The sequence below is a fragment of the Danio rerio genome, chromosome 3, assembly GCF_052040795.2.
Source record: "Danio rerio strain M-AB ecotype USA chromosome 3, GRCz13ab, whole genome shotgun sequence".
Lineage (NCBI taxonomy): Eukaryota > Metazoa > Chordata > Actinopteri > Cypriniformes > Danionidae > Danio > Danio rerio.
The window spans coordinates 43,017,200-43,030,661 of NC_141023.1; the positions used below are offsets into that span (position 1 = coordinate 43,017,200).

General features: G+C 35.5%; 1 long non-coding RNA gene across 4 annotated transcripts in view; it reads left to right on the forward strand.

The window, feature by feature from the left end:
* LOC147845992 (uncharacterized) overlaps positions 1-13,462 on the forward strand; it is a 174,883-nt gene that overhangs the window by 102,744 nt on the left and 58,677 nt on the right. The gene's annotated exons all lie outside the window — the stretch shown is intronic.

Consider the following 13,462-nt stretch of genomic DNA (forward strand, 5'->3'; position numbering starts at 1 on the left):
GAATAAACATGCAAAATCTTGTGGAGATTGGGCAATAGGTGGCGCTATAATAGTGGAAATGGTTCTAAAAACATGCTAAAATGGCTTAAAAATGAAGTAAATGTGCTTCATTTACACACTTATCACTGAAATGATTTATAAGTTTTTTTTTGTCCATCTTGGATGTTTAAAGGTCTCAAAAACACATATTTTCAATATTCTATCATTTTAGCCACTATAACACAGACATTTAACTGTCACCTACCATTTCTAACCACTAGATGTCACAACAAGATCACTTATTTATTGTTCAAAACATTTGCATACCTTTGTTGTTTTACATTTTTTGAGTTTAAAGTCAGGGAAATTGCATTTAGGATCATTCTGAATCATATTTTGACCTGATGTAAACACTGTTATGCATTAAACATCTAATTTGGTCACAGTTAACCCCTGTGTAATAATTCTAATAGGCAAAACTGGTTCTATAATTAAACACCTAGTTTTAAAACATTTGTAAAGAAAATCACAACTGTGTCCACTAGATGGCAGTAACAGTCCACTTATAGTTTATAGTTTATTTTACTGCTCTGTAGCAAAGAATGTAATGTAATGTAATGCATTCTGAATCCCAAATTGACAAGAACTGAACACAATAATGCATTTAAGATTAAATTTTGTCAAAGCTTGTCACACCTTTTACTCTGTAGATTTTTAAATTCTTTTAATAAAACACAAAATTATTAGTTTATATAGTTATATAGTTTTGTCATTTTTGTTGGGAAGAGCTAAAATAGCCAAAACTCATGAATGGATTGAAATATACACCAAACTTGTTACACATATGCAAGAGGTTAATCAGAGGTCATAGCATGAAACTCGTAGACATTGGCCACATGGTGGCGCTATACATTGTAAAATCACTGTATCCGAGTAACCATTTATCTGATTACCTAGAAATTTGACATGTCGTGTCTTTGTCTAAGGTGCCATGACTCGATCTACACATTATATCTTAGGGCTGCTTATACTGAACGCTTTGACATAAAAACGGTCCCTCGAAATGTTCATTAAAAATTTGGCAATATGTAAAAATCGAAGTTGCTTCTCTGGAGTGTTTAATCAAACATTTGTTAGCTCAATCTATAAACTTTAACACTCTAATCGTATATTTCGTTGTCGAATAAACTACTTACAGGTGTCCTAACTGCTATATGACCTTACCCTGCTAAACTGCTTGACCCCCGTTAATTGCTGCTTGCAGCTATATTTATTATTATTATTATTATTATTCTGCCGAAGTCACTATTGCCCAGACCAAACCGTAAGGCCGAGAGAGCTGAAACTTGGCCAGATGGTAGTACCCCGGTACACTACGTTCTGGCCAAAGATCAGCCAAATCAGACCATAGGTGGCGCTATTGCGCCAAAAACCCACTTTTTGGACATTTGTGGCCGCTACTCATTCACCGTTTGTCGTAGACTCACAAACTTTACATTTTTTGAATCCTTGGGTTAGCCCTAACAAAAGTGCACAGCTGCACTTTTTGCTCTACGACGCACCGTTTTCGCGCTACATTGAGATTTGTCCGAAACCTACTTTTGCGAACTAGTCCTAGGTTTTTCACTCAATCTAAACCAAACCAGCTCTCAAATGTTCTCTGGACACTGAATATCAATAATTATCAAAAAAAAGTTGACATTTTTATTTTCACTTGAAACAGTACACAACAATGTTCGATGCTAATTGAAGCTAAATGCTAAATGGAGCTATAACTTTCGAACGAAATGAGATATCATCACCAAACTTGGTACACTCATGTATAAGCTCAATTTGAGGTGACACTGCAAAACCCGCAGACTTTGGCCACATGGTGGCGCTATAAAGCTAAAAAAACATAAAAATTACTCTAACCTTACAACCATTTGTCCGATCAGCTTGAAATTTGGCATATAGTGTCTATGACCAACTTGTCATAACATACTATAAGGACGTTGGCATATCTCAAAAAACATGGCCGCCATTGGCCAATTAAAATTGAGCAGCCATTTAACAAGGTTAACGATGAGTGATCAAAACGAAACTCGCTGGGCATGTTCGCCTCACGGTCCTAGAGGTCTGTAAGAATTTTGAAAGAAATCGGCCACTAGGGGGCGATTTTACGTATTTTTAGTGTGTAATGGGTTGTGTATCACACAACCTTTTGCGCAACCACACAAAATACATATCATATGATAGGCCTGCTCATACCGAACAGTTTGACACTCAAACCACTGCTGTCACTCACACCGTTTGTTAAATATTCATCAATATAGGAAAAACCTACTTTTGCGAACTAGTCCCTGGTTTTTCACTCAATCGCAACAAAACAAGTGCTGTTAGAATCTCTGGACTGTGTAGATCAATAATTATCAAAAAAAAGTTGAACTTTTTACTTTGGCTAGCTGTAACAGGCTAATTTACAAAAGGGGCGTGTCCACACGGACCTACATGCCTCTAAACCAATAAGGAAAGCTCAAAACATCACAGAAATTGGTGAGCACATGTGCCATATCAATGAGAAGAAACTTGCAAAATTTTTTGAATATCAAACCATAGGTGGCGCTATAATAGCAAAAATAGCCTTAAAAACATGCCAAATGGCTTAAAAATAAAGTAAATGTGCTTCATTTAAACACTATTTCACAAATACACTTAATCTACATATCATATGATAGGTCTGCTCATACTGAACAGTTTGACACTAAAACAACTGCTGTTACTCAAACTGTTCATTAAAAAACCATCAATATAAACAAAACCTACTTTTGCGAACTAGTCCCTGGTTTTTAACTCAATCGCAACGAAACCACTGTTGTATGAACCTCTGGACTGAGTAGATCAATAATTATCAAAAAAAAATTTTAACTTTCCATTTTAGATAGCTGTAACAGGCTCATTAACAAAGGGGCGTGTCTATATGAACCTACATGCCTCTAAACCAATAAGGAAAACCGAAAACATCACAGAAATTGGTGAGCAGATGTGGCATATCAATGTGAATAAACATGCAAAATTTTGTGGAGATTGGGCAATAGGTGGCGCTATAATAGTGGAAATGGTTCTAAAAACATGCTAAAATGGCTTAAAAATGCAGTAAATGTGCTTCATTTACACACTTATCACTGAAATGATTTATAAGTAATTTTTTTGCCCATCTTGGATGTTTAAAGGTCTCATAAACACATATTTTCAGTATTCTATCATTTTAGCCACTATAACACAGACTTTGACCTGTCACCTACCATTTCTAACCACTAGATGTCACAACAAGACCACTTATTTATTGTTCATAACATTTGCATACCTTTGTTGTTTTACATTTTTTGAGTTTAAAGTCAGGGAAATTGCATTTAGGATCATTCTGAATCATATTTTGACCTGATGTAAACACTGTTATGCATTAAACATCTAATTTGGTCCCAGTTAACCTCTTCATAATAATTCTAATAGGTAAAACTGGTTCTATGATTAAACACCTTGTTTTAAAACATGTGTAAAGAAAATCACAACTGTGGCTTCTAGATGGCAGTAACAGACCACTTGATGTTTATTTTACTGCTCTATAGCAAAGAATGTAATGTAATGTTATGTAATGCATTCTGAATCCAAAACTGACATGGCATGAACACAGTTAATCCATTTAAGATCAAATTTAATTAAAGCTTTTTTACACTTTTTACTCTGTAGATTTATAATTATTTTAATAAAATACAAATTTTTCATTTTATATAGTTAGAACATGCTCAATTATAGAAGGGATATGTTTATGCTCACCTAAATGGCTGTAATCACATAAATAAATTACACCGTGGCCACTAGATGGCAGTAGGAGATCATTAATAGCTTATTCACTGCTCTTTTGTCATTTTTATTAAGAAGAGGTAAAATAGCCATAACTCATGAAGGAATTAAAATATCTCCACCAAACTTGTTACACATATGCAAGAGGTCAGTCTAAGGTCATAGCATGAAACTCGTAGACATTGGCCACATGATGGCGCTATACATTGTAAAATCACTGTATCCGAGTAACCATTTATCTGATTAACTTAAAATTTGACATGTCGTGTCTTTGTCTAAGGTGTCATGACTCGATCTACACAATATATCATAGGGCTGCTTATACTGGTCACTTTGACATAAAAGCGGTCACTCGAAATGTTCATTAAAAATTTGTCAATATGTAAAAATTGAAGTTGCTTTTCTGGAGTGTTTAATCAAACATTTGTTAGCTCAATCTATAAACTCTAACACTGTAATCATATATTTCATTGTCAAATATACAACTTACAGGCGTCCTAACTGCTATATGACCTTACCCTGCTAAACCGCTTGACCACCGTTAATTGCTGCTTGCAGCTATATTTAGGGGGTCAAGCGCGTAGCGCTGAAACCCTATTGTATTTGTTAAAGTTTTTATTATTATTATTATTATTCTGCCGAAGTCACTATTGCCCAGACCAAACCGTAAGTCCGAGAGAGCTGAAACTTGGCCAGATTGTAGTACTCCAGTACACTACATCCTCACCAAAGATCAGCCAAATCGGACCATAGGTGGCGCTATGGCGCCAAAAACCAATATTTTGGACGTTTTTGACCGCTATACGTTCACCGTTTGTCGTAGACTCAAAAACTTTACATTTTTTCAATCCTTGGTTTAGCCCAAACAAAAGTGTATAGCAGAACTTTTTGCTCTACGACGCACCGTTTTCCCGCTACATCGCCATTTGTCCGAAACATACTTTTACGAACTAGTCCTAGGTTTTTCACTCAATCTGAACCAAACCAGCTCTCAAATGTTCTCTGGACACTGAATATCAATAATTATCAAAAAAAAGTTGAAATTTTTATTCTCGCGCGAAACAGTACACAAAAATGTTCGATGCTAATTGAAGCTAAATGCTAATTGGAGCTATAACTTTTGAACGAAATGAGATATCATCACTAAACTTGGTACACACATGCATAAGTTCAATTTGAGGTGACACTGCAAAACCCGCAGACTTTGGCCACATGGTGGCGCTATAAAGCTAAAAAAACATAAAAAGTACTCTAACATTACAGCCATTAGTCCAATCAGCTTGAAATTTGGCATGCAGTGTCTTTGACCAAGTTGTCATAACATACTATAAGGACATTGGCATATCTCCAAAAACATGGCCGCCATTGGCCAATTAAAATTGAGCAGCCATTTAACAAGGTTAACGATGAGTGATCAAAACGAAACTCGCTGGGCATGTTTGACTTAAGGTCCTAGAGGTCTGTAAGAGCTTTGAAAGAAATCGGCCACTAGGGGGCGATTTTACGTATTTTTAGTGTGTAATGGGTTGTGTATCACACAACCTTTTGCGCAACCACACAAAATACATATCATATGATAGGCCTGCTCATACCGAACAGTTTGACACTCAAACCACTGCTGTCACTTACACCGTTTGTTAAATATTCATCAATATAGGAAAAACCTACTTTTGCGAACTAGTCCCTGGTTTTTCACTCAATCGCGACGAAACCAGTGTATTTGGAATCTCTGGACTGTGTAGATCAATAATTATCAAAAAAAAGTTGAACTTTTCACTTTGGCTAGCTGTAACAGGCGTATTTACAAAAGGGGCTTGTCCACACGAACCTACATGCCTGTAAACCAATAAGGAAAGCCCAAAACATCACAGAAATTGGTGAGCACATGTGGCATATCAACGAGATGAAACTTGCAAAATTTTGTGAAGATCAAACTATAGGTGGCGCTACAATAGCAAAAATAGTCTTTAAATAATGCTAAATCGCTTAAAAATAAAGTAAATTTGCTTCATTTACACACTATTTCACAAAAAACACTCAATCTACATATCATATGACAGGTCTGCTCATACTGAACAGTTTGAGACTAAAAACAATGCTGTTACTCAAACTGTTCATTAAAAAACCATCAATATAAACAAAACCTACTTTTGCAAACTAGTCCCAGGTTTTTAACTCAATCGCAACGAAACCAGTGTTGTATGATCCTCTGGACTGAGTAGATCAATAATTATCAAAAAAAAGTTGAACTTTCCATTTTAGATAGCTGTAACTGGCTCATTTACAAAAGGGGCGTGTCTACACGAACCTACATGCCTGTAAACCAATAAGGAAAACCGAAAGCATCACAGAAATTGGTGAGCAGATGTGGCATATCAATGTGAATAAACATGCAAAATCTTGTGGATATTGGGCAATAGGTGGCGCTATAATAGTAGAAATGGTTCTAAAAACATGCTAAAATGGCTTAAAAAGGAAGTAAATGTGCTTCATTTACACACTTTTCACTGAAATGATTTACAAGCTTTTTTTTTTTGTCCATCTTGGATGTTTAAAGGTCTCAAAAACACATTTTCAATATTCTATCATTTTAGCCACTATAACACAGACTTTTAACTGTCACCTACCATTTCTAACCACTAGATGTCACAACAAGACCACTTATTTATTGTTCAAAACATTTGCATACCTTTGTTGTTCTACATTTTTTTGAGTTTAAAGTCAGGGAAATTGCATTTAGGATCATTCTGAATCACATTTTGACCTGATGTAAACACTGTTATGCATTAAACATCTAAATTGGTCCCAGTTAACCTCTTCATAATAATTCTAATAGGTAAAACTGGTTCTATGATTAAACACCTTGTTTTAAAACATGTAAAGAAAATCACAACTGTGGCTTCTAGATGGCAGTAACAGACCACTTATTGTTTATTTTACTGCTCTATAGCAAAGAATGTAATGTAATGTTATGTAATGCATTCTGAATCCCAAACTGACATGGCATGAACACAGTTAATGCATTTAAGATCAAATTTAGTCAAAGCTTTTCACACTTTTTACTCTGTAGATTTTTAATTATTTTAATAAAATACAAATTTTTCATTTTATATAGTTAGAACATGCTCAATTATAGAAGGGATATGTTTATGCACACCTAAATGGCTGTAATCACATAAATAAATTACACCGTGGCCACTAGAGGGCAGTAGGAGATCATTAATAGCTTATTCACTGCTCTTTTGTAATTTTTATTAAGAGCTAAAATAGCCATAACTCATGAATGAATTAAAATATCTTCACCAAACTTGTTACACGTATGCAAAAGGTCAGTCTAAGGTCATAGCATAAAACTCGTAGACATTGGCCACATGATGGCGCTATACATTGTAAAATCACTGTATCTGAGTAACCGTTTATTGATTAACTAGAAATTTGACATGTCGTGTCTTTGTCTAAGGTGCCATGACTCGATCTACACATTATATCATAGGGCTGCTTATACTGGTCACTTTGACATAAAAGCGGTCACTCGAAATGTTCATTAAAAATTTGTCAATATGTAAAAACTGATGTTGCATTTCTGGAGTGTTTAATCAAACATTTGTTAGCTCAATCTATAAACTCCAACACTCTTATCGTATATTTCATTGTCGAATAAACTACTTACAGGCGTCCTAACTGCTATATAACCGTATCCTGCTAAACTGCTTGACCCCCGTTAATTGCTGCTTGCAGCTATATTTATTATTATTATTCTGCCGAAGTCACTATTGCCCAGACCAAACCGTAAGGCCGAGAGAGCTGAAACTTGGCCAGATGGTAGTACTCCGGTACACTACATTCTCACCAAAGATCAACCAAATCAGACCATAGGTGGCGCTATGGCGCCAAAAACCAAGATTTTGGACATTTTGGACCGCTATACGTTCACCGTTTGTCGTAGACTCAAAAACTTTACATTTTTTGAATCCTTGGGTTAGCCCCAACAAAAGTGCACAGCTGAACTTTTTGCTCTACGACGCACCGTTTTCCCGCTACATCGCCATTTGTCCGAAACCTACTTTTGCGAACTAGTCCTAGGTTTTACACTCAATCTAAACCAAACCAGCTCTCAAATGTTCTCTGGACACTGAATATCAATAATTATCAAAAAAAAGTTGACATTTTTATTCTCACGCGAAACAGTACACAACAATGTTCGATGCTAATTGAAGCTAAATGCTAATTGGAGCTATAACTTTTGAACGAAATGAGATATCATCACCAAACTTGGTACACACATGTATAAGCTCAATTTGAGGTGACACTGCAAAAGCCGCAGACTTTGGCCACATGGTGGCGCTATAAAGTTAAAAAAACATAAAAATTACTCTAACCTTACAGCCATTAGTCCGATCAGCTTGAAATTTGGCATGCAGTGTCTTTGACCAAGTTGTCATAACATACTATAAGGACATTGGCATATCTCAAAAAACATGGCCGCCATTGGCCAATTAAAATTGAGCAGCCATTTAACAAGGTTAACGATGAGTGATCAAAACGAAACTCGCTGGGCATGTTCGACTCATGGTCCTAGAGGTCTGTAAGAATTTTGAAAGAAATCGGCCACTAGGGGGCGATTTTACGTATTTTTTGTGTGTAATGGGTTGTGTATCACACAACCTTTTGCGCAACCACACAAAATACATATCATATGATAGGCCTGCTCATACCGAACAGTTTGACACTCAAACCACTGCTGTCACTTACACCGTTCGATAAATATTCATCAATATAGGAAAAACCTACTTTTGCGAACTAGTCCCTGGTTTTTAGCTCAATCGCAACGAAACCAGTGTTGTGGGAATCTCTGGACTGTGTAGATCAATAATTATCAAAAAAAAGTTGAACTTTTCACTTTGGCTAGCTGTAACAGGCTAATTTACAAAAGAGGCTTGTCCACACGAACCTACATGCCTGTAGACCAATAAAGAAAACTCAAAACACCACAGAAATTGGTCAGCACATGTACCATATAAATGTGAACAAACATGCAAAATTTTGTGAAGATCAAAATATAGGTGGCGCTATAATAGCAAAAATAGTCATAAAAACATGCTAAATCGCTTAAAAATAAAGTAAATTTGTTTCATTTACACACTTTTTCACAAAAACACTTAATATACATATCATATGATAGGCCTGCTCATACCGAACAGTTTGACACTCAAATCACTGCTGTCACTTACACCGTTCGTTAAATATTCATCAATATAGGAAAAACCTACTTTTGCAAACTAGTCCCTGGTTTTTCACTCAATCGCGACGAAACCAGTGTTGTTGGAATCTCTGGACTGTGTAGATCAATAATTATCAAAAAAAAGTTGAACTTTTCACTTTGGCTAGCTGTAACAAGCTAATTTACAAAAGGAGCGTGTCCACACGAACCTACATGCCTGTAAACCAATAAGGAAAGCCCAAAACATCACATAAATTGGTGAGCTCATGTGTTATATCAACGAGATGAAACTTCCAAAATTTTGTGAAGATCAAACCATAGGTGGCGCTATAATAGCAAAAATAGTCTTTAAATAATGCTAAATCGCTTAAAAATAAAGTAAATTTGCTTCATTTACACACTATTTCACAAAAAACACTTAATCTACATATCATATGATAGGTCTGCTCATACTGAACAGTTTGAGACTAAAACCACTGCTGTTACTCAAACTGTTCATTAAAAAACCATAAATATAAACAAAACCTACTTTTGCAAACTAGTCCCTGGTTTTTAACTCAATCGCAACGAAACCAGTGTTGTATGAATCTCTGGACTGAGTAGATCAATAATTATCAAAAAAAAGTTGAACTTTCCATTTTAGATAGCTGTAACAGGCTCATTTACAAAAGGGGCGTGTCTACACGAACCTACATGCCTGTAAACCAATAAGGAAAACCCAAAACATCACAGAAATTGGTGAGCAGATGTGGCATATCAATGTGAATAAACATGCAAAATCTTTTGGAGATTGGGCAATAGGTGGCGCTATAATAGTGGAAATGGTTCTAAAAACATGCTAAAATGGCTTAAAAATGAAGTAAATGTGCTTCATTTACACACTTATCACTGAAATGATTTATAAGTTATTTTTTTGTCCATCTTGGATGTTTAAAGGTCTCAAAAACACATATTTTCAATATTCTATCATTTTAGCCACTATAACACAGACTTTTAACTGTCACCTACCATTTCTAACCACTAGATGTCACAACAAGACCACATTTGCATACCTTTGTTGTTTTACATTTTTTCAGTTTAAAGTCAGGGAAATTGCATTTAGGATCATTCTGAATCATATTTTGAACTGATGTAAACACTGCTATGCATTAAACATCTAATTTGGTCACAGTTAACCTCTGTGTAATAATTCTAATAGGCAAAACTGGTTATGTAAATAAACACCTTGTTTTAAAACATTTGTAAAGAAAATCACAACTGTGGCTTCTAGATGGCAGTAACAGACCACTTATAGTTTATTTTACTGCTCTATGGCAAAGAATGTGTTGCAATGTTATGTAATGCATTCTGAATCCCAAACTGACATGGCCTGAACACAGTTAATGCATTTAAGATCAAATTTAGTCAAAGCTTGTCACACTTTTTACTCTCTAGATTTTTAATTTTTTTAATAAAATACAATTTTTTCATTTTATATAGTTAGAACATGCTCAATCATAGAAGGGATATGTTTATGCACACCTAAATGGCTGTAATCACATAAATAAATTACACCGTGGCCACTAGATGGCAGTAGGAGATCACTAATAGCTTATTCACTGCTCTTTTGTCATTTTTATTAAGCAGAGCTAAAATAGCCATAACTCATGAAGGAATTAAAATATCTTCACCAAACTTGTTACACATATGCAAGAGGTCAGTCTAAGGTCATAGCATGAAACTCGTAGACATTGGCCACATGATGGCGCTATACATTGTAAAATCACTGTATCTGAGTAACCATTTATCTGAATAATTTAAAATTTGACATGTCGTGTCTTTGTCTAAGGTGCCATGACTCGATCTACACATTATATCATAGGTCTGCTTATACTGGTCACTTTGACATAAAAGCGGTCACTCAAAATGTTCATAAGAAATTTGTCAATATATAAAAACTGAAATTGCTTTTCTGGAATGTTTGATTAAACATTTGTTAGCTCAATCTATAAACTTTAACCCTCTAATCGTATATTTCATTGTCAAATAAACTACTTACAGGCTTCCTAACTGCTATATGACCTTACCCTGCTAAACTGCTTGACCCCCGTTAATTGCTGCTTGCAGCTATATTTATTATTATTATTATTATTATTATTATTATTATTCTGCCGAAGTCACTATTGCCCAGACCAAACCGTAAGGCCGAGAGAGCTGAAACTTGGCCAGATGGTAGTACTCCGGTACACTACGTTCTCACCAAAGATCAACCAAATCGGACCATAGGTGGCGCTATGGCGCCAAAAACCAAGATTTTGGACATTTTTGACCGCTATACGTTCACCGTTTGTCGTAGACTCAAAAACTTTACATTTTTTCAATCCTTGGGTTAGCCCCAACAAAAGTGCACAGCTGAACTTTTTGCTCTACGACGCACCGTTTTCCCGCTACATCGCGATTTGTCCGAAACCTACTTTTGCGAACTAGTCCTAGGTTTTACACTCAATCTAAACCAAACCACCTCTCAAATGTTCTCTGGACACTGAATATCAATAATTATCAAAAAAAAGTTGACATTTTTATTCTCACTCGAAACAGTACACAACAACGTTCGACGCTAATTGAAGCTAAATGCTAATTGGAGCTATAACTTTTGAACTAAATGAGACATCATCACCAAACTTGGTACACACATCCATAAGTTCAATTTGAGGTGACACTGCAAAACCCGCAGACTTTGGCCACATGGTGGCGCTATAAAGCTGAAAAAACATATAAATTACTCTAACCTTACAGCCATTAGTCCGATCAGCTTGAAATTTGGCATGCAGTGTCTTTGACCAACTTGTCATAATATACTATAAGGACATTGGCATATCTCAAAAAACATGGCCGCCATTGGCCAATTAAAATTGAGCAGCCATTTAACAAGGTTAACGATGAGTGATCAAAACGAAACTCGCTGGGCATGTTCGACTCATGGTCCTAGAGGTCTGTAAGAATTTTGAAAGAAATCGGCCACTAGGGGGCGATTTTACGTATTTTTAGTGTGTAATGGGTTGTGTATCACACAACATTTTGCGCAACCACACAAAATACATATCATATGATAGGCCTGCTCATACCGAACAGTTTGACACTCAAACCACTGCTGTCACTTACATCGTTCGTTAAATATTCATCAATATAGGAAAAACCTACTTTTGCGAACTAGTCCCTGGTTTTTAGTTCAATCGCGACGAAATCAGTGTTGTTGGAATCTCTGGACTGTGTAGATCAATAATTATCAAAAAAAAGTTGAACTTTTCACTTTGGCTAGCTGTAACAGGCTAATTTACAAAAGGGGCGTGTCCACACGAACCTACATGCCTGTAAACCAATAAGGAAAGCCCAAAACAACACAGAAATTGGTGAGCACATGTGGCATATCAACGAGATGAAACTTGCAAAGTTTTGTGAAGATCAAATCATAGGTGGCGCTATAATAGCAAAAACAGTCTTTAAATAATGCTAAATCGCTTAAAAATAAAGTAAATTTGCTTCATTTACATACTATTTCACAAAAAACGCTTAATCTACATATCATATGATAGGTCTGCTCATACTGAACAGTTTGACACTAAAACCACTGCTGTTACTCAAACTGTTCATTAAAAAACCATCAATATAAACAAAACCTACTTTTGCGAACTAGTCCCTGGTTTTTAGTTCAATCGCAACGAAACCAGTGTTGTATGAACCTCTGGACTGAGTAGATCAATAATTATCAAAAAAAAGTTGAACTTTCCATTTTAGATAGCTGTAACTGGCTCATTAACAAAAGGGGCGTGTCTACACGAACCTACATGCCTGTAAACCAATAAGGAAAACCCAAAACATCACAGAAATTGGTGAGCAGATGTGGCATATCAATGTGAATAAACTTGCAAAATCTTGTGGAGATTGGGCAATAGGTGGCGCTATAATAATGGAAATGGTTCTAAAAACATGCTAAAATGGCTTAAAAATGAAGTAAATGTGCTTCATTTACACACTTTTCACTGAAATGATTTATAAGTTTTTTTTTTTTGTCCATCTTGGATGTTTAAAGGTCTCAAAAACACATATTTTCAGTATTCTATCATTTTAGCCACTATAACACAGACTTTGACCTGTCACCTACCATTTCTAACCACTAGATGTCACAACAAGACCACTTATTTATTGTTCATAACATTTGCATACCTTTGTTGTTTTACATTTTTGAGTTTAAAGTCAGGGAAATTGCATTTAGGATCATTCTGAATCATATTTTGACCTGATGTAAACACTGTTATGCATTAAACATCTAATTTGGTCCCAGTTAACCTCTGTGTAACAATTCTAATAGGTAAAACTGGTTCTATAATTAAACACCTTGTTTTAAATCATATGTAAAGAAAATCACAACTGTGGCTTCTA